The 21424-nt window shown below is 25.0% G+C and overlaps 1 protein-coding gene across 4 annotated transcripts in view; it reads right to left on the bottom strand.

Annotated features, from left to right (window-relative positions):
• Nucleotides 1-21424, bottom strand: part of Ipk1 (Inositol phosphate kinase 1) — a 112850-nt gene that overhangs the window by 74191 nt on the left and 17235 nt on the right. The window contains exon 1 of one of the 4 annotated variants that reach the window (XM_089172613.1): nt 8278-8292. The exons of the other annotated variants lie outside the window; for them this stretch is intronic. The gene's annotated coding sequence lies outside the window, so the exon portion shown is untranslated. Of the gene's footprint in view, nt 1-8277; nt 8293-21424 lie in introns of those variants that run through there. 4 annotated transcript variants of the gene reach the window in all.

Consider the following 21424-nt stretch of genomic DNA (forward strand, 5'->3'; position numbering starts at 1 on the left):
GTCTGTAAAAATGTGAACACAAAATAAAACAAGAATTATAAAAAAGTAACATTTAATTGAACAAATATAGAAAGTAATGTCAAGTTTAAAATACGTGAAACTTTGTTTAATAAAGATAAGCATTCGAATTAAAGTAAATTAAACTAATATGTATATTACATACATGCATCCATCGCACATCACACATATTGAAAATAATGAAAGTAAAAATAAATAAATAGATAAGTGATAAATAAATTACACTTATAGAATGAAGATAGAGAAAAGGTTGGTGACGATCAAAAGTGTTAACAAAAAGATATTAATAAGAAAAAAAATGAGTAAGAGAGAAAGAGTGATAAGTAATAAGATAGTTTCCAAGAATAATTTAATATATGTATGTGTGTTGTTAGTATATATGTCCTGTCATTGGAAATAATGAAAGTAGAAAATGATGTTTATTAAATTAGATCAAAATGATACTATCTCGATATGTTACGTATGATAACCTGTAAAAAATTCAGAAAGAATGAGAGAGAGAGAGAGAGAGAAAGTGGAATAGGAAATAAATAAAAAAATAAATAAAATAGATATATATATATATAAAACAAATAAAAAATACAAATAAAAAATACAAATAAAATAGTAAATAAAAATAATTATTATTAAAATAAAATCAAAGCTTTCTCTCTTACTATCATCCGTTGTTATAGGTAATAAATAAAAAAAAAATAAAAAAAAAAGTAGAGATATATAAAAAAAAAAAAATACAAATAAAAAATACAAATAAAATAATAAAAAAAAAAAATAATAATTATTAAAATAAAATCAAAGCTTTCTCTCTTACTATCATCCGTTGTTATAAGTAATAAATAAAAAAAATAAAAAAAAAGTACAGATAATATAAATAAAATAATAATTATTAAAATAAGATCAAATCTCGTACTATCATCCGTTGCTATTAATAAAAAAAAAAGTAATGAAAGAAAAATAAAGAAAAAAATAGAACAAATAGACAGACAGATAAAGATTGATTGATACGAACATATATATATATATATATATATATATAGATAGATATAAAAATGAATTTGATATGTAAAAAAAAAAAAAAAAATAAAAATACGCGTAAAAAATTATACAAGTTGTCCATTGAGTACACGAGAAACTACGTTTTCTCGGACTACGTTATCGTTTGAAAATCTCGAATGACGTAGAAATCGATAACAACGATTCAAGAACGACTCGTCTATATCTCTCTCTCTCCCTCTCACTCCCTCTCTTTCTCTTTCTCTTTCTCTCTCTCTTTCTCTCTCTTTCATTTCTATCGTCGTGCGAAACTCATGCATTTTAACGATCATTTTGAAATGGTAATATACCTGGTGCCATTTCGATCGTTCGACAAAACCGATCGATTCTATACTGTATAATTTCATGGCTCGTATGTTTCTCTCTTCTCTCTCTCTCTGTCTCTCTGTCTCTCTCTCTGTCTCTCTGTCTCTCTCTTTTATAGTACATGTTTCCCTAGAGACATAGAAAATAGAATGAGAGATAGAGAAAAAGAGAAAGAGAGAGAGAGAGGGACAATTTTGTAAATCATTCAACACTTAAATATGTTACATGAAAAATCGTCAAATATAAATATAATATAATATTATTATCTTTTTCGTATTACATTTAATTCAAATGTATCTTTACATTTATTTTGTTAATTTAAAAAAAAAAAAAAAAAAAAAAGAAAAGTAATTATTTTATTTAACTGAACTCCACAAAAAAAACCAAAAAACTAAATTGTATTTAGATATTATCATAATATTATTTCACTAATATTTATTAATAAAAAAATATTACATTTTATATTATTAATATTTCTAATATTATATATATTTTAAATAATATATTTTTAAATTGATAATATTATATTTCAAATTATACTCGAATTAAAAAAAATATATATAATTTAAATCAATGCAATATTATATCATTTGTAATTGTACATAATTATTAATATATATATATATATATATATATATATATATATATATTTATACAATAATACAATAATAATAATAATATTAATAATAATAATAATAATGCTCGGATTAAAAAATTGAAATAATAAAAAATAAAAGCATTAAAGAAAAAAATTAATTACACTAAATATAATATTAATAGAACAAACACGAATCTAAAAAAAAAAAAAACAGAAAGAGGAAGTACATTCCTAGAATAATTTTCTATAAGGATTGTTAAACATTAAAAAAGAAATAATGGGATAAATGATGGGAAAGGTAGGAGTGGGTGGTGAGGGGAGTGAATATGAAGTGAACGGTCATGAATGGCTGAGATTTCCATAATCGTAAAAGAAGAGAAGCTATAAACTCTCATAGTAATTGTTTTTCCTCATCGATGAAACAATGAAAGACGTACGTGGTGGCTTTGCTATCATCGATCGATTCAAGATATTTCAGTCAGTATATATCGTATTTTCACATAAAACGCACGTGACATTAATGGTAATAAAACCACCACCATAACCACCACGATAACAACCAAGAAAAACAACAACAACAACAACAACTACGACAAAGACAAAGACACTACTATGATTATAACTATTTAATCTATGGCTATGATTATGACAAGGACGTTGAAAAGATATATGGATAACATACTATAAATAGTTGACCCAGATTCTATTGCTATTATGGTTGGATTGTAAAGTGATTTATTTTGCTTTTTATATTTTATTAGATTTTTTTTTTTTAAATTTTCTTTTTTTTTTTTTTTTTTTTATTAAGGAGTTATGGGTTTAATATTTTATGTGATAGAATGATAAGCTTGTTGAATATATATATATAATTTTGTTTTAATATAATAATATTATATATGTAATACTTATAGTTAATATATAAATAATTTAATATAAAATATAATAAAATAAAATAGTATAAAATAAAACAATATAAATTAAAATAATATAAAATATTATAATATAAAATAAAAAATAATATTCTAATATAAAATATTATAAAATAAAAATAATATAATATGATAATAGTTATATATAATATTATAGTTATATATATATATATATAATATTTTATATATAATAGAAATTATATTTTTTTATTACAAGATAAAATAATATTTATATATAAGTAGTGTCACACACACACACACATGTGATTTTGTTATCTCGAAAATTGTGAGGACCATTTTCTACGATACAACGAATAAAGTTTCTTTTATATTATTATTATTATTATTATTATTATTATTTATATTATTATTATTGTTCTCGTTTAAATAGTTTTTTATAATTAATGTGAAAATTCTCGCGTGCCGTTATATTATTTTTAATTACAAACAGTTTCTTACAAAAACTAGATGGTAACAAGTATTATATATACCATATATATACAGCAGACACATACATCACCATTTTCTCGTAAGTAGAACGAACGGATTTTCCAAGAGCGAGATAGACGAAAAAAAAAAAAATAACCCAGACGTCTACTATCATTCTATCTTTCTCTTTTACTTCGTATATTACAAGACGTTTAATTAAACGTCGTTAGACTAAATGATTTACTTCGTTGCTTGAGATTCAAGAAAAAGAAAGATAGAAGAAGAACATGAAAGAATAAGAAAGAGGAAGGAAAAAGATAAAAAAAAAAAAGATTTTCTCATTAAAGAATCATAGTACCAGACATAGATAATAATATTCTTGTTAGTATAAATATATATGAGGATTTATTAATTTTAAATCATTCAAATTGTTCAACTAATTTGTTCGTGATCTTTCTCTTTATGGTAGGTAATAAAAAAATATTAAAATGAGAGAAAGAGAGAAAGAGACAAGGAGAGAAAGAGAGAAAGAAAGAGAGAGAGAGAGAGAGAGGAAGGGAAAGAGTTAAAAAGGAAATGCAAGTTATCGAATTGAGAAGGAGAATACTGTGCAACAACACAACACAACACAACCCTAACCGGAAACCGTTGACCATGCAGCATTTAAATAATGACATCCCACCGATCATCTATGTTTTATTATTATTGTTATTGTTATTACAATGGGTCTTACAAACAACGATCATTATGACATTAATATTAATGTATGTTTTATCTTACTTATATGATACACTCAACTCACTGTCTATATATATATATATATATATATATATATATATATGTATGTATGGTTTTATTTCTTAGATATTATATTATATATGAGTGATTGAAAAATAAGAAGTAAAAATAAAATATTTTTCTATAAGAAATGTATTATCAAACATATATTTCATTTTTGTTGTTGTTGTTTTTTTTTTTTTTTTTTAAATAAAATAAGAAAGTTTGAAATAAAATTACTCAGTAGTAGTACACTTGTTTATTATAATATAAATTATTATTAAATATCAAAAAAAAAAAAAAATTAAGAGAATCAAAAGATAATCATACATTTTCCTAATCATTTCCACGAATTATCTTAATTATTATTTATTATAATATAGTAATATTTGAAAAAAAACAATGTCATTAAATATGAATTTATTAAAATAATTTCGCTACATTTGAAAGAAACGTAAATAGATGAAAAATCTGAACGTACGAGAATACTTGGACAAATTTTTCCAACGTAGAGAACTCCAGGTCTCTTACCTACTCGTAGAAGAAAATATGAAAGAGAAAAAAAAGAAAAAGAAAAAAAAAAGTAGACAGACTATTCTTCACATGTGCACCTTGCACAACTCATTTTCCCTACGACTCACAGTAGCCGTAGGACTTGATATGAAAGCAGAGAATCGTAGTGTCTAGTGGAGCACCCAGTATATTTGTTATACTCATACACATACACATATATCCTACCAACCCTTAACACACCAACTAATACATACATATTCTACATACATGCATACATACTTACGGGCTTCGTCGTTCAAGTATAAATAGACGTTTCTCGTGGAGTTCATGACGTATAGTCGCCGAAGGAGAGTGCAAAAAGAAAAAGAGAGAAAGAGAAAGAGAACAAGAGAGAAAGAGAGAGAGAGAAAGAGAGAGAGAGAGAGAGAGAAAGAAAGAAAGAGAAAGACCCACGAGGTCTGCCCCCTCAACGAAAACAACACACGCATATATATATATATATATATAGATATCTATATATGTATGATAGAACTCTTTCACGCATGGAAAATAAAAAAAAAGGAAAGGTTAAACGATAGAAAAAGTAAGAGAGAAAGAAAAAGAAAGAAAAAAAGAGAGAGAGAGAGAGAGAAAGAAAGAAGGTGAGAAGGACAAAATAAAAAAGAATAGAAGATTAAAAAATATAAATAAATAAATAAATAAATAAAGAATAAATAAATATATATACAAAGAGATAAAGATAAAGATAAAGATAAATAAATAAATAAATAAATAAATATATATGTATATAATAAGAAGAAAGAGAGATGGAAGGGATGTCTACGAGTAAACTGTACACATATACTATAACATTGTAAAAGTGTATGTGTATGTGTGTGTGTGTTGTGTGTTGTGTGTATGGCCGGAAGAGAACACACATAAGGAAGATTCTCCACGTATTCTTTTCTTTTTCTATCTCTTTCTATCTTCTTCTTCTTCTTCTTCTTCTTTTATATTTTGTCTCATTCTTTTTTTGTGACGAGGAAGACGACACCGACGTCTTTGGTGTTTCTTGGTCTTGGTCTTGGTCTTGGTCTTGGTCTCGGTCTTGGTCTTGAGCTTCTTCAGACTCGAATGGGGGAAAAATCCTCCTGGTTGCCTTTGAAAACCTTCACTCGTATCATCGTCAACACACGATGAACGTGCTTCTTCTCACGTATTCTTTTTTACCTTTATATATTCTCACATATGTGTATATATATATATATAGAGAGAGAGAGAGAGAAAGAGAGAAGAGTGTGTGTGTGTATGTATTTATGAATATATACGCGTTTTTCTTTCAACGATGTTTAAAAAGATATTCGTGCAAGGTTTTATTATTTTTTTTTTTTAATTTGAAAGGGTTGAATGCATATATGTATACGACAAGTGGGTTATGTATATATGTATGTATGTATGCATGCATGTATGTATTTGTGTGTTCTTTGAAATATATATATATGTATATATAATATAAATGTTTTAAATTTGAATGTGTGTGTTTGTGTGTGTGTATCTTTATGTGTAATTTTTCTTTTAATCTTTTAACACGGTAGTTAAGTTTTATATGATTTAATAATTTATTACGTTTATGAGACTTTCATTGTATATTTATAATAAAAATAAATATATGTATATAAGTGGACTTTCTATATATATTTTTTTTTCTTTTTATTCTTTCATTTCAAATGTAATTTTATATAATTTTATTTTATAATAATTGTATTACGAATTATTTGATGATTTTTTTTTTATTCTTCAGAATAATTGAACGATATAAGAAAGTTTAATATTCATATTATTGTAGATTTGTTATTTAATTAAAATTGCGTTAGTTTTAATGATACTAATAATATTAAAAGAATATGAGAAAATAATTATATGATATAATGTAATACTATAATAAATAATTAAAATTGGTTTTTTTTTTACCAATTTCCTTTTCTATTATTTTTCAATCTAACAAAATGATCTTCTCGAAATTAAATTTAGAACATAATTAAAATATTTCATCTTTCGTGAATACAACTTTAACCAATTATAATAACTAATTATATATTGTTTTATTCATTTAATATCCACTTAATGCAAAACTGTAAATATTCACAATAATAACGGTTTCTCAATTCAATTTAATCTCTCACCTCAAGAAATTAAACATATACATATATACATATATATATACGTAATTATAATTTGAATAAATAATTTCAAATAAAACTACTAATCAATATAAAATATCTATCGTGTTTAAAAAGATTCATAACAGACGTAGTTACGAGTAAATCACTGAAATTGGAAAGAGTAGTAAGTAAATAAAAGAAAATACCAATTTCCTAGAACGATCTCGACTATTCGCTAACGTGCACTCGCCATTTCCAATTTCCTGCGGGCGTTATATCTCAACACATAGTACATACATATACATACATATACATGTATTCGTGTTTCTCTTTATGTGCAATAGTCAAGAAATTTTCATAAATATTAAAATAATCAAAAAAAAAAAAAAAGACGTACAGAAATACGTACGGTAAATTATATCATATTTACATAATAGTATCAATGAATTATTATTTAATATTATTATTATATAAATTATATTATATAATTATTTTGTATATAATATTATTTTATGTTATATTTATTAATATATATATATATGTTATGTATAATAATATATAAAATTATTATAATTAATATTAAATATTATATTATATATTAATATTATTATAATTAATATTAAAATTAATACTGTATATAATTATTTAATATTATTATTATATAAATTGTATAATTATTTTATATATAATAATATATTGTATATAATAATATTTTTGTATATTATAATTAATATTTAAATTAATAGTATATATATATATATAATTATTTAATATTATTATTATATAAATTGTATAATTATTTTATATATAATAATAATAATAATAATAATAATATTTTTATATATTATAATTAATATTTTAATTAATACTAGATATAATTATGTAATATATTATTATATAAATATTTTTTCAAATTATAAAATATGTATATAGAAAATATAGAATATATTTTAAACTGTAATGTTACTCTTTCAAATATAATTTACTTCTATTCAAATCAAAGCACTTTAATAAAATATTTTTCATTATTTATAATATGTTCACACGTAATTTCGAACAGACGTATTCTGAGACATCCTTTATATACACAGATATATCCAGTATATATATATATATATATATATATATATAGTTGCAATTATGTAATTACATAGAAGTACTTGCAAGGAACGTTAATTAAGTATCGTTGAAATTTCCGAAATGATTAGAAACGTCAAGAATAACACTTCCTGTTAACTGATTAGAAATCTTCTTTAATGCAAAAAAAAAATAAAAAAAAATGAAATACACAGGATTTGGAAACCAACGAATCAGAATCCAACAAAAGTGGGTTCAATGACCCTTCGAACAAACAAAAAATAGAAAGAAGGAAAGGGATGAAGAAAAAATATGTTTGATAGATTTGAAAGGACCTTAAAGGATCAAACTACGCAGTAAAAGAACTTTCTTCTAGAAAGGTTTACGAGGAACACAAAGAGAATCGAACACGAAGAGATCTGGCAACATGGGAAGAAACCTTTTTGAAGGGACAACATGGTCGACTGGTTGCAGCACGGTGGTACTCTAACATCAATGATGGCGGTGGATATGGTGGTGAATATGGTGGTAGTTATGGCGTTGGTCAGTGAGATGCCTTCTGTGTATGTCGTCATTCAACGATATCCCCACCCCCATCTTTAAAAAAAAAAAAGAAAAGAAAAGAAACATCTGTCGAGAAGTCGGAAACCTGCATAGACTTGTAATTCTCACGAAATTTTATCAATTTTTTTCTATCTCGAAACAATTTCTTTTTTTTTTTTTTTTTTTTTTTTTTTAAATCAAATTTAACAAATAATGAAAATTACATTCTGTGTTTAATCAAACAAATTCAGCTTTTTTTTTTTTTTTTAATAATAGAATATATTTATTAAACATATATATATATACCATGTATACCGAAAGGGAATCATTATTTTAAATTAAAAAAAAAAAAACATATATATATATATGTTTTTAAATAGGTAATATTTGTGTATTTCTTTATAGTTAAAATATATATTATATGTATACAAAAAATATCATATTATATTTATATTATACAAAAAAAATATTATGCTATATTTAAATTATAGAAAAAAATATTATACTATATTTATATTGTAGAAAAAAATATTATACTATATTTAAATTATAAAAAAAAAATATTATACTATATTTATATTATAAAAAAAAATATTATACTATACTTTAAAATAATAAAAAAATATTATATTATATTTAAATTATAAAAAAAAAATATTATATTATATTTATATTATAAAAAAAATATTATACTATATTTTAAAATAATAAAAAAATATTATATTATATTTAAATTATAAAAAAAAATATATTATATTATATTTATATTATAAAAAAAATATATTATAGTTATATTATAAAAAAAAAAATGGAAAGAAGTAAAGGACGTGTTAATTTGTTTAATTTTAATATTAAAAATATTTTATTTTCTTCTTTTTACCTTATTCTTTTTTATTCTATAATATTTAAAAAAAAAGAACATTGATGGTACTATCCAATCTAAGCAATCAGTTACGAAACGAAACCTGTTAGGAATAGTTAGCAATGGGTTTCGTGACAATGCTTTTCTACATAGTGAACGTGTCAGGAATTTGAACAATTTTTCACGCAAGACCATGAAATAATGAATAAAAGAAGATGAAACATCATGGAAAGCGATATGGGATAGCAGAAAGATGGAAAGGGAAACTGGATTAAATAATACACGAAAAACGAGAATGACCAATATGGATGGAAAAGAGAAAAATAGTTTTGTCCTTTTGTTATTCAAAATTTGGTCAGACATTCTCATGTTGAAGCTGAAGATTTCAACTCGATTTTCTTACTTTTACATCGACACGAGAAATTCACCATGTTTAAGAGAATGAAAAATACAAAGTTTTTGATCAAATAAAAAAAAAACATTTTAAACCTTCAATGTACGATGAATGAATGAAAATGATCAGAAAATACAAAGTGTTGTATATAAAAATAACAAATAACAAATAAAATAATGATATAATAATTCGATAGAATAAACCCATAGGAATTACTTTACAATAAAAAACAAAAAAAAAAAGAATAGTTAGATAGATGGACAAATAAGTTAAACAGACAAGCAGACAACTAGACAAATAGTAACATCAGAAAATAGTACTGAGAGTTTCACTGTATATTTCAGGATTCTTCTGACTTATTTTACCTATTTACTTTCACTAAGGACATTATTATTATGTTCTCCACATTGCCATTGTTTCCAGTCATGATTTTCTATAACACGAAATGACCGAGAAACATGATACACACACACACACACAACACAACAACAACAAAAATCTAAATGAAAAATCAGTCTACTGTGTATGATTATGATTATGCAGTATATAAATGTAAATGTAAATGTAAATGTGAATGTGAATGTTAAAATGAAAATGTGTGCGTATTTATTAGGTTTCTATGTATATGTGTCATATGTGTGTATGGTAGGACATAGAGTAGAGAGAAGGCTAAATGAAATTTTCACGCACAGCTGGCACCATCGTATTCGTTGATTTCGACCACTCGCTGGGAGAATCATCGAGGATCATGCTGGGGAAACTCCCCTAAGAGAAAATAGCCAGTGATGGTGAAGCTCTTTGTTCGACGATAGCAACCAAGCGACCGACCCAACGGTAAAGTCTGTTGCAATTGAACGTACCAAATCCCAGGGAATTACATACAAAAAGGGACACCTCTCTCTGTTTCTCTCTCTCTCTCTATCTGGTATTAAATGACGTCACTATTTTTTTTTTTTTTACTACTTTTTCGAAATGTGTTACTATAATAATAATATATTAGTAATATTTTATTTATTATTATAACTATAAATATATATATATATATATATATATTATTAGTATTTTATATAATTTATATCATTAGTAATATTATTAGTAAATAGTATATTACTTTATTATTAATAATAACAAATTAGTATAAGTAAAGTTAATTTCGTAATAATATAATAATAATTAGTTTAGTAAAAATTAGTATGAGTAATATAATAATAAGTAATGTTAATTTAGTAATAATATAATAATAATTAGTTTAGTAAAAATTAGTATGAGTAATATAATTAGTTTCCTAAATATACTACACTATATTCAAATAAAACATGCATGAAAATATAAAAGTGAACGAATAAAAATATTCAATGATTTGATGATATAATAAACTAAGTTTCTATAAGTACATATCATATACACACATGTATATATATATATATATATAAAGTAAGTTCATTACTATGCGTTAGTAGTAATCGTCGTTTGGTCGTGCAACGTCACTTTAATGTCAACGAATTAATACTTGAGACTGTTGAAAGAAACAACACACACACAATAGTTGTCCTTAAAGATAGTATTACCGAGTATCATCATCATCATCATCATCAACGTGTTGCTTCCGTTGTTTGTTAGCGTTAGAATCTTATTTGAATCTAATAATCTTCATTCGTATTCATTATTCGATCAATGCTATTTTTAAACGTGGGAAGAACAAGTAGAAAAAATCTTGGCCACCTTGTTGATTTTTAATGCAAAGCGGTTATTGTCGTTGTTTTTGTTTTGTTGTTGTATATATATATATTTAGGTATGTTAAGTATATTTAAGATAGGAAATATGTGTAGGTATAGTAATATAAATCTTACGCGACAGGAAGTCGCGTTTATAAGTTCGATCAGATTTCTCTGGTGGGTCAGAAGAAGAAGCGTGGGTGGTAGAAAGAAGTTAGAAGAAAATAGAGCGTCCCACTACCTACGTGTAAGGCCCCTCCTTATTTTCTGCTTTCACCCTGTACACGAATAGACTGGGACGAGCCTGTTCGTTCGTGTTTCATTGACTCGAGAACGCCATGTCTTTATAAAATAAAATAATATTCTACAGGATGTGTGTCAAAAGTTTTATAATTGTCAAATCAAATTGTCAAGGAAGAAAGTCAATAACTAATATTAGTAATAATATTAGTAATTTATATTTTTTTTAATTATATATGTATATATAGATTATTAGTATTTTATATTATTTATATTATTAATAATATTATTATTAATTTATGTTATTTTAGTTATATATATATATATGTATGTTTATGTTGTTTATATTTCACAAAACTTGTATTTTGTATATTTTATCATAATTTTTCTTACGCCACTAGTAAAGTTTATGATTAACTATATCAATACTTCAAAACCATTTTAAAATAAGGCCAAATAGATAAAACAAGTTATCAGTTATAACTTTACGCTTATCGGTGTCATTCATATTTTAAATATATATATATATAATAAAATTTGAAAGAGAGAAAACTATTATTAACCATTTAAGTTGAAAGAAAAAAAGAAAAAAAAAAAAAAAAAAAAGTACATGTAACGCACGTTGAAATGTTTTTTCATGACAAAGTCACCAACGACGACGTATCGTAAATGTCGGTAAACAGTTATGGCAAAAAATAAAAATGACGTACTCGGTCAATAGTCAATATAGCAATGAAATTGTTTATTTAATGTTAAACTTTCATATTACACAATTTTTATGTCCTTTGCAATACTATCGCTCCGTTACATAGCCGCCTACCGCACCGTTACATTGTTTTCAAATCACACCCATTATAAAGAAGTTTTTACTTCAAAAATTGCTAGAAAATAATGATGAAAGTTTTCGTTCTCACGTATAAGTAGAAATGTTATTTCGATAGGGAGTTTCTCGACTGGCTGTTTAGTATTTATCGATTAGGTATCGCGCAAACGTATCCCCCTTCTCTTCCTGTCACGTTTCGCCAACGATGGACCCCTCGCATGCCGAACGAAAAGAGATAAAGACAGAGACAGTGATATAAAGAGGGGGATGAAGAGGAGAACGAGAGAGAGAGAGAAAGAATTTCCCCAATCGACATAGCAACCTTCGTTCCATGCATTGTTTCAAGCAAAACGCGAGTTTCGGCTAACTCTATGTTCCTCCCTCCCTCTCCCCCTCTCCCTCCTCCTCCTCCTCCCCCCAATACACACCGATTTCTTTCCAAATACTCGCGAAGTTTAAAAGAATTTCATAGTCAAATTCAGGATTTCTCACGCGTACAATTTTACTACTACCACTACCATTTACCATTACTACTACTACTACCACTAGCAAGTAATTCACCCACCTACCATCACCACTACTATTACAAACCACCATCACCATTGGCAAACTACCACATTATATATATATATATATGTATTCACTACTACTACCATTTAACATTTACCATTACTACTATCACTACAACTACTACTATCATTTAATATTACTACTACCACTACCACTACTATTTGCCATTACTACTACTATTACCATTTAACATTACTGCTACCTCTAATACTAGCAAGTAAGCCACCCACTTACCACCACCACTGGCAAGTTACCACCTTCGCTGAACATATATATATATATATGTATTCAACGAACATGTATATGTTTCAACGTGTGTGCACCCACTCACACACACCACTAAAACCATCACCACTACCTAGGATGTATTCTCGAGGTTTTACGATCAACGATAAATTATCAAGCGAGTTTTATCTAAAAATAGAAATAAAGTGAGAGAAAGAGAGAGAGAGTATGGAATTAGAACGAGATAACTTCGTAAAACGGTTGGTCAAAATTCCGTAGCATGGGTCAAAAAAGTTCTTTCAAAGTTTCAAACGATATACACGTTTTATATTTTATTATTTTGTTATTGTTGTTGTTGTTGTTGTTTTTTTTTATTTGTTTCTTTCTTTCTTTTAAATTTTCCTTTTTTGTCTTTTTTACACCAAACAAGGTTTTCTAGTTTTAATTTTATATTAAATATTATACGAAATGTAAATGCGAATTCAAAATTAAATTTCAATTGGTGTAATATATTTTGTTTATCATTTAAAATACTTTTGAGAAGCATCCTTCTCTATCCCACTCTTTTACCTGATACCATATAAGTTTCATTATTTTATTAATAAATTTGTGATTTTCTATTTAAAATGTTAAATAATATTACAAATTTAAAACGATGCAATTATCTATAATATTTACTATTACTATTATTATTATTATTATTATCATTATAACTGGTTGAAAAAAAAAATATTCGAAAATATATGTTCAAAAAGGAATAAATAAAACTGGGTCTCTTTTACGTTTACAATAGTATAGTGCATCTTCTCTTTTTCTTTCAACAACGTAGAAAGAGTAGGAAGGTGTTAATATTCGTCATGATTTACCACGGTTTACCAGATTACTCTCCGACTTTTCTTTTCCTACCTCTTGTCTGCTCCTATTTCACGGTAACCGGTTTAAGAGAGATCGTATATGTCACATATATACACATACATACACGAAGAAACACATTAATGCAAAAATGATGAACGCATACACACGCATATTAGTATATTAGTATATAAATTGACGTATGCAAGAAGCAAAGTGTGTTCTCAATTTCAAAAAAAAAATAAAAATAAAAAAAAGATAAGAAAGATGATGACGAAGGGGGGTGGGTGGTGTGCGGGTTTCTTTCTGTCATTTTTTTTATTTTGTTTTAGTCTCCAATATCAATGACGTACGTTCTTATGCATTCATTTTATCAACGAGACATCACGAAAGGAAAAAAGAAAAGGTGTGACAAATGTTTATAAATCTAATCGAACGGAAAGTGAGAAAATTAATTAAATAAACAAAGAGACATATATATATACACACACAAACTATATATATATATACTTATGATTATAAAGAAGAAAAAAGGAAAATATATGAAAGTAATACGAATTGATAAGAAGACGATGTGTTACGTGAGAATTTCAATGATTTGTCTTGAATAAGTGTAAATATATATATATATATATATATAGCTAGTTCAAATGAAATTAAATATGTATTGAAAAATAAAAGATAAATAAGAACTAAAAATGTATGATAATTGAAAACGAGTTGTAGTATAATAAGTATTCTAATATAAGTAAAATATAGTACAGTAATAAAATAATTGTTAATTAATAGAAGAAAGTGTGTATTGATGTTTAAAAACACCAGATATATGAACGGAGTACTGTCCTCTTCGAAACTCACCTTCAAACTGAACACATTGACAACTATGAAAATTCTTATACTAAATATTGTTTATATGACTTTTCCGAAAGTCGCGCATGTGTGTAACGTGAATAATATTCCTAATAAAGAGAATTGAAGATTATAACGTTTTGATTTTAATCATTTCTGCGTTCTAATGGTAATTATTTTATTGCTCATGCGCAGTGATGACTACGTGAATTAAATTTTACTGCAGTATAAGTAGTGTGTGTTAGAATATTAAAATATACAATAATATATAAAATATATATTTATTTTAACTAAAAAAAACATTATTTATATATAATGGTACTATTAACAAATGTTCCGTGCTTTTAAACATTAATACAATTTTTTCCTATCGATTCATTAATAATTATTTTAATATTCTAATATATATTAAGATATATTAGATTAATATATATAAGTAAATATAATATATATAATAATTTTATATATTATATATATTATATCTATATATATATATATATATATATATATATATATATATATATATATCTTATTTATATTTATATATATATATATATATAGATATCTAATTAATATAGTAATAATCTAAGTAAGTAGTAATACTAAATAAGTAATAATCTAAATATCTAATATATATATATTAGATATTTATTAAATATTTCTTAAATTAATATAATAGTGTAAAAGTAATTTAACTTCAAAGATAAAATGGTTGACATTACTTTTTCATACGAAAAAAGTAAAAACGTGTGAATAAATAGATAAAACACAAAGTTGATTTTCAAATCGTAATTCAATATGTACGTTAAAAAAAAAAACCTAATAAAATAAAAAAAAAATATATAAATTAAAAAATAATACAAATGTATAAGGATGTGCGTTAAACGTGTAAATTTTGTCAACGTTTATTATTAACATCGCGAAAATAAAAATAAATTTGACGAATAAATAAGAAAATGTAATTGACGAATGAACGACGCGACGCGACGTGACGTGACGCGGAATGTGTGTAGAAAAAATGGAAAAAAAAGAAAAAAAAAACTTAATAATAAAAATAAAATATAAAAGAAGAAAAAAGAAAACAGAAATTGGAAGATAGGAAGAGAGATAGGGAATGAATAAATATAAAAGTTATGCGAATGGATAGGATGGAATTTACCAAGTGAATTTCGCGTGCAACTCGATTGCTGTTTCGGCTTTTATTGGACGGCAGCTGGCAAGGGCCAGATGTTATGTTCGTTAATGGATGCCAGTAATTTTTCTCTTTCTCTCTCTCTCTCTCTTTCTCTCTATCTCTCTCTCCCTCTTTCTCTTTTTACCAAAATTATATTCACTACTCTTTGAAAATCGATTTTTTTTTTCTTTCATGATATATAACATTATCGATCAAAAGCTATTACACCACTAGAAAGAAAATAAAAAAATAAGGAAATTATTTTCGTAAAAGCATTTTGAATATCAACATTGTTTTTTATTTTTTATTTTTTCTTCATTTTTTTTCATATACCATTACGAAAATAACGTAATATATATAGATAGATAGGTAGATAGATACATTTTACTGCTTCTCCGAAGGGTTACACTCCTTTTACAATTATATATATATTAATTATATATTACTTAATATATTTTAATAATATTATAATTAATATAAATATAAAATAAAATAATAATAAAAATAAAATAAAAATAAAATAAAAATAAAATATATTATAATATATTAATTATATATTAATTAATATATATTAATTATATATATACTTAATTTATAATATTATATATTATTAATTATATATAATATTATATTATTAATATATTTTTAATATTTAAATTTATTTTTAATTAATTATATAAAATTATATTATTAATTATATAATATATATATATATATATATATATATATATATATATATATATAATAATATGGTTATTTGATTTTATACGTAAAATATTTGTAAAAAAAAAAAACTTATTAATACTATCGTACAAAAATACTATCATAGTATTTGTTTAATCTTTTACATCATTATCATTATTATTATCATTATTTTTTTTTTTTAAATTATTCGAAGAACCAACAAAGAAATAAAAAAGAGAGAGAGAGAGAGAGAGAAAGAGGCTCATTTTATTGTTAATAAAAAGGGGATAAAGGTTACGACGAAAAGGGAGAAAGAAGGCTTGATAGATCAACTCGAAACAGTGACGAGACACACAGGATGTTGTTTGAGAAGGGAGACAAAAAAAAAATAAAATAAAATAAAAAGGAGTACCGGGAATGAGTAGAAGGGGGAGGGAAGGGGATGAGGGGTTCGAGAGGAAAAAAGAATTAAACATAAAAAAAGCAGGAGAGTGCAGAGACAGCTGGTTCCTACCTCCCTTCCTTTCCCTTTTCCCTTCACCCCTCCCCCCTCCCTTTTATATCCTTCTCTCTCTCTCTCTCTCTCTCTCTCTCTTTTTTGTTCATCCCCCTCATCCCCCCTTTTTCAAGCAACGCAATATATTCCACATGACGAATTAATGTGTGCATGCGTGCACGCGTGCATGCCGTGCTTGTACAAAGCATATCCTGGGATATGCGGTTGTTGGTTGGATCCCACATGCGTGACGCTTCGTAGGATGATTTTAGTAGTAGTAGTAGTAGTAGTAATAGTAATAGTAGTAGTAGTAATGGTAATATACTACGATTGATACGCATGCGGGACAAAAGAGAAAAATTGACCGAGTTTTCTCATTCGATATTTTTTTCTTTTTTTCCCCCTATTACAAAGAAAATTTTGTTATTATTCGATTACTCTTAGTGATGTTTTATTTATTTTTTAATGTAATTTATTTAACTGTAGGTAATTGATTTTATTTTTTATTACTTTTTCATGTTACACACAGAGTAACAATTATCTGGAGAAGCAATTTTTGTTTTTATCCATTTTATTGTACGATATTGATAAATCTTTTTTTTTTTTTTTGGATTGTACATTTGATTAAAGTTATATTGTATTTTATTAAAATTTAATTTGTTATTAATTGCAAGTGATAAAAAAAAATAAAATAAATGTATTATATTTATAAATTTGACAACGTACAAAATAGGATACTTGTTTTTAATTATTTCTTTTTTTTTAAATTATACGATATATAAAATTTTAGTTTCTAATACTCAAAAATCTTCAGATTTATTTTATGATTTATTTCACGATTTATTTGTTATGTTACAATCTTTCTAAAATATATTCGTGTAATTTAATATAACGTTTATTATTTTTTTAACAAAAAATTCACTTATTTTATATTTTCGTATGAAAATTTGATAAAAAAAAAAAAAAAAAAAAAGAAAGAATGGATAATAGGAATCGTTCATCAGCCGTGATAAGATATACATATATATAAATTTATTTTGTAACTTTTACAATACCTAATAATAATTATGTAATATTGGTATGAAAATATCTCTCTACGTCAAAGAAGAAATAAACATAATCAATTCTACGTAACTTGAATAACAATTTTATAAATTATATTTAAAAAAAAAAAAAAAAACACCAAAAAAAGAAAAAATATCAAGAAACTACGTTAATTATTCTCAAACAAATAAAAAATTATTCTCCAAACGATAAGATACTTACAATATATCGATCATTTTATTTTATTAACCTTATAATATAGATAAGAAAATAAAAAAAAAATGAAAATAATTTCAACAAAAATATGATAATAATTTAATCAACAGTGGGAGGAAAGGGAAAACAGGGGACAGGGGTGAAAAAGAAGAACGCGAGTTAGCACATGTTGAAGTAACAAAAATAATTCCCCAACTTTTCAACTTTACACATATACAAGAATGTACTTCAATTCCAAAAATTACTCTGCCTTAACAACGATAATTATTATTGCAGCTGATAAGATATATTTCAAACATTTTGAAAAATCATTTGATCATCCACGCGTATCTACAAACATGTGTGTGTGTGTGTGTGTGTGTGTGTGTGTGTATATAATACTGTACAACAAGCTGTTGTGTAAGAAGAAATGTAGGTCAAAAGTTTTGGCACTTTATAACGTAAACGTAGAACACGCGTAAACACAACACGCATATATATATATGTACACGTACGAATGTAAAATAGATGTATCTATATATGCCTGTATGTATATTTGTATGTATGTATTAAAGAAAGAATTTAGGAAAATTTATAATATATATTTTTAATAAATATTTTATAATATATATTTTTTATTTTTATTAATTAAATTTATATATATATATATAGTTTATTAATAATATTATTTTTTTAAATATAAATTTATAATATAATTATTATATATAAAATTATATAATATTAATTATAATATTTTCTAAAATATTACAAATTTATAATATAACTATTATATATGAAATTATATAATATTAATTATAATATTATTTTCAAAAATATAAATATATAATAATTATATATAAAATTATGCATAATATTAATTATAATATATTACAAATCAATAATATTATATATAACTATAAATTTAATTAAATAAAATATTATATAATTATTATATATATACATTAGAGAAGTACAAATATAACAAAAAGATATATCTATATATGCATGTATATATATATATATATATATATATATATATATATATGTGTGTGTGTGCATACGTTAAATAAAAAAAGAAGAAGAAAAAAAAAATGGATAAAAATTGACTATAAATTCCGTGCCTTTTGGATGTCGAACAAATCGAGCATCGATTAACGTCTCGGTGATCTTTATTACTCAGGGATGATGTTGAGTTGTGTTAGTTAATAGGAAGTGGAATGAGTTAGAAAAAGAAGCAAGCAAAGCTTCTGTTCGAAAATAAAATCATCCTAGCGAATAATCGCGTGACCCAACGCGATCCTCCAGTGTCCTTTCGATCGGCCTGCAGTTCTAAAATTGGACGATAACTTTGCCCTTTCTCGTACTTCAAAGAGAGTATATGTCATCTCTCTCTTTCTCTTTCTCTCTCTTTCTCTCTCTTTCTATTTTTTTTCTCTGGAGTGTTGGTTGTACTCAAATATACAGGAAAACTGAACAATTTTTAACTACTCGGTTTTTTTTTTTCCTCCTCAATCCCTCTCATCCTCTTAAACCCTGCCGCCTTATTTTTACCCTTTTTCTTTTTTATTTTTCTTTATCTTTTTCTTTCGTAACGAAAATAACGACACGACGTGTATATGCGAGCCTGTTTCTATGTTTTTCTTTTTTTTATTTATTATTATTTTTATTATTTTTATAAACTACTTAGAGCATATATAAAGTAATTTTATTGACTAGGAAAAAAAAAATTGCATTATTTGAAATAACTTAAAAATGAATTGTTGAAGTGTATTAATATAATTATGAAAATTTATTATTAACCCTTTTGAGTGCTGAATACTTTTACCTAAAATATTTTGTAGAAATAGTATAATTTATTATTAATCAAATTTTAAGAATAAAATTATGTTTAATAATAATTGAAATTTTTCTTTATATTATTATTAAAATAATATTAACAAATTATTAATATTATATATATTATATTATTAATATTATTATAATATTAACAAATTATTAAAATATTATATATTATATTATATATTATAATATATTATTATATTATCATATATATTAACCAAAACACGTACATATGCAGTGAACGATCACGCTAGTTATTTTTACCAAACGTATATATACGTCCACAGCAATCAAAAAGTTAAATAAACCTAAGAAATTTTGATTCAACATAATAAATTTGTTCGATTTAATTTTTTAATCAAAGTGTGCATCATAAAAAGCTACCAAAATTTTGATCAGAAGTGTCTGATGTCTCTAACCAACTATTATTTCAACTACACCCTCACCCCCAACCCTCTGCTATTAAGATTTCTTTCACGACAACGAGGGAAAATTGTCTCTCTATCTCTCTCTCTCTCTCTCTCTCTCTCTCTCTCTCTCTCTCTCTTTTCCTTGACTGTTTTCTTTTTATTTTTTGTATTTTTTCTTTCGCGTCGTACTCGCGAAGAGAACGAGAGAAAGAGAGAGAGAGAGAGAGAGAGAAGAAGCCGAGAAAAACACGCAAAATGAGGTCGTCTCTCGGCACAGGATGAACAATATACGTCTGTATATGTAACCATATATACATATACATCAACATGTGTGTAAGTAAGTGTACGTGCGTTCTAGCGAAATGAGGTCGTATCCACCGAGGTCAAAGGAATCTCTTTTATCGCGTTTCCTTTTGCAAAAGCTTCGTACACACACGTATTCTCCCTCTTCTCCTCTCTTCTCTTCTCTTCTCTTCTCTTCTCTTCTCTTTTCTTCTTTTGCTTTAACTTCGATTTATACTTCAAATTTTCTGACCCCCTTTTATCATATCCTAAACCCCCACCCCGTAGTTCTTCTCTCTCTCTCTCTCTCTCTCTCTCTCTCTCTCTTTTTCTTGTTTTCATTTTTTTATTATTATTTTTATTTTTCTGTTTCTTTTTATTACAAGAA

The sequence above is a fragment of the Polistes dominula genome, unplaced genomic scaffold, assembly GCF_049000335.1.
Source record: "Polistes dominula isolate Pdom_NZ unplaced genomic scaffold, Pdom_raw_medaka contig_23, whole genome shotgun sequence".
Classification (NCBI taxonomy): domain Eukaryota; kingdom Metazoa; phylum Arthropoda; class Insecta; order Hymenoptera; family Vespidae; genus Polistes; species Polistes dominula.